The sequence below is a fragment of the Rhincodon typus genome, unplaced genomic scaffold (genome assembly GCF_021869965.1).
Source record: "Rhincodon typus isolate 14 unplaced genomic scaffold, sRhiTyp1.1 hic_rhity00000118, whole genome shotgun sequence".
NCBI lineage: Eukaryota > Metazoa > Chordata > Chondrichthyes > Orectolobiformes > Rhincodontidae > Rhincodon > Rhincodon typus.
In genome coordinates, this window is record NW_025965756.1 from 64,257 (window position 1) to 67,418 (window position 3,162).

Sequence of the window (3,162 nt, forward strand, 5' to 3'; positions counted from 1 at the left end):
ATGCTGCAGTCTGAGATAACAAGGTGTGGAGCTGGATGAACACAGCAGGCCAGGCAGCATCAGAGGAGCAGCAAAGCTGATGAAAATATTTTCTGAAGAAGGGTCCAGACCTGAAATGTCAGCTTTCCTGCTCCTCTGATGCTGCTTGGCCTGCTGTGTTCATCCAGCTTTACACCTTGTTATCACAGTCTTCCAGTTGTGGTCTGGCGAGTTGACCTTGTATACTTTGAGCAAGATTTCCATTATCCTGTGTCCTGACCAGTGTTTGGTGTGTCAAAGAAGAACATTAAATTGGCTGACCTGATCATTATAACGTTGTTGGGATCTTGTTGTACTCAGGCTCACAGCCACGCATTTCCTGTGTCAACAATGGTAGCAAGCAAACATTTGTGCCATACAAGTGCCAGTGGCCATCTCCAATAAGAGACTATACTATCCAACCATCACCCTTTGCCCACTAGCAGAACAAGCACATGTACACAGTGGCTACAAGAATTAGCTTCATTTCTTACATCAAAGACATATATAAAATGCACTGCACCAAGGCTCCTTAGACAGTACCTTCCAAATTATGCAACATCATTGTAATGGCAACATCAGCCTTTCTAGAAGGCCAAAGTAATACATATATGGGACACCAACACCTTAAATTGTCCTCTGAGCCCCTCACCACTCTGGTTTGGAAATAAACTGTCGTTCCTAACAGCACTGTGGATTTACAGAAACTCCACGATTGCAGCAGCTCAAGATAATGGCTCATCACATCCTTTTTTCCAAGGGGCAATTGCAGATGAGCAATACATGCCAGACTAGCCAGTGACACCCAAACACGTAAAAATAAATCACCCCCAATTCGCACTTCCCACCCAGCCTAATCCCACTCTCCTCGCTCCCCGCCCAGCCTAATCCCACTCCCCTCGCTCCCCACCCAGGCTAACCCCACTCCCCCCGCTCCCCACCCAGTCTAATCCCACTCCGTCATTCCCTACCCATCTTAATCCCACTCTCCACCGAGCCTAATCCCATTCTCCTCGCTCCCCACCAAACCTAATCCCACTCCCTAACTCCCCACCCAGTCTCATCCCACTCCCTAACTCCCCATCAAGTCTAATCCCACTCACTCCTCACCCAGCCTAATCCTACTCGTTCACATCCCACTCAGTCTAATCCCACTGTTTTACTCCCCATCCAGGTAAATCCTACTCCTTCACTCCCCAGTCAGCCTAATTCCACTCCTTCACTCCCCACCCAGCCTAATCCCACACCGTCACTCCCCACCCAGCCTAACCCCACTCCCCCGCTTCCCACTCATCTAATCCCACTCCCTAACTCTGCACCCAGTTTCATCCCACTCTCTCACTCCCCACTCCGTCTAATCCCACTATCCTCTCTCCCCACTCAGTCTAATCCCACTCTGTTCTGCACAGCTCAACCATTTAAAATTGCACTTTTCCAACAACTGCCTGCTACAAATTCCCCGTGTGAAGGGTGTTTGCTCTTTCATTTAACCAGAGCCTTGCAGTGGTGGGTCATCCCAACGCGAGTAACATCCTCCCTTCCCCCATACACAGGAATGTGTTTGCTGACCTCTCAGGTTTGAATTCTTGGGCTGTCTCATTATCCTGTGCCTGAGGGCGATGGACTGTGGAAACGCTCTCTCTGTGTCTGCTCACAGTCCCTTGGCTTTCACCCGTTGCAGTGTGAGAGTGTGGTGGAGAAGGTTATGGAAACTAGTCAGTGATTCTTTCAAAGCAGAATACAAGTGTGAAGGATTGCATCTCTTGCTGAGTTGATTAAACAGCAGAAATTAAAACAAATCCTTTGCCCAGAGGGTGACGAGAACAGGGGATCTGCTACTGTAGGGGCAGCTGGATTAGGGGGAACGAACAGATTGATATGTTGATCGTGTGATGGGGGAGGGGGACCGACGTAGAGAGAGAGAGACGGAGAGAGAGACAGAGGAGAGGGGTGAGGTGTAACTTCAATCTTTGTAGAGAGCTGAGGGTCACGTAAGATCACGGGAAATAGGAACAAGAGTAGGCCGTTCGGCCTCTCAATCCTGCTTTGCCATTCAACACTATCACGGCTGATCCAAACGCATCACATCCACTTTCCTGCCCTTTCTCCCAAAACCCTGGATTCCTGACTGATCACGAATCTATCTACCTCAGCCTTGAATGGACGCAAGAAATCTACCCCCCCCACAGCCCTCTGCGGCAAGGAGTTCCAAAGATTCATAACCCTCAGAGAGGAAATTCCTCTTCATCTCGGTCATAAATTGGCGAGCCTTTAGTCTGAGACTATTGTTCAATGGCCTGCCACCATGGTGCAAACACTGACATCCTCTACAAGTCCATTTGGAGAAAACAGAGGTGGAGGCAGCGGGGAGGGGCTGCGGTGCGATGGTGGAGGGACTGCGAGCTGAGCTTGTTTTCCAACAGGAAGTCCAGCCAGACCCTGGAGATGCTCCAAAGCGTGACGGCACTCAGCAAGGGTTCCAGATGGCTTGGATGCTCACTGCTCCCCCACCGTACGTGAAAATAAAAAAAAAAAAATTCCTTCCTCTCGCTACTGCAGGGAGTGAGGGTGGCTGGCACACAGTGGGCAAGGGGAAACTCTGTGAGGGAGTGTCTGTGGGTGCCCAACCCATCCACCCTGCAGTGTGAGGCTCACTGTTTGACTCTCTCTCCCTCCTGTCTCTGTACTGCTGCCAAGCATCTGCTCTCTCCGGCTCACTCCTTTGCCACCGTTTAAGACTCTCTTGAGTGTGAAGGCTGTGAGTTCCAGAGGCTGAGGGGTGACCTTATAGAGGTTTATAAAATCATGAGGAGGGTGAATAGCCAAGGTCTTTTCCCCTGGGTAGGGGGTGTCCAAAACTGGAGGGGCATAGGTTTAACATGAGAGCGGAAAAGATTTAAAAGGGACACAAGGGGCAATATTTTCAGGCAGAGGGTGGTGGGTGTATGGAACGAGTTACCAGAGGAAGTGGGTGGAGGCTGGTACAATTACAACATTTAAAAGGCATCTGGATGGGTATATGAATAGGAACAGTTTATAAGGATACGGGCCAAATGCTGGCAAATGGGACTGGATTAATTTAGGATACCTGGTGGGCATGGACAAGTTTGACTGAAGGGTCTGTTTCTGTGCCGTACATCTCTA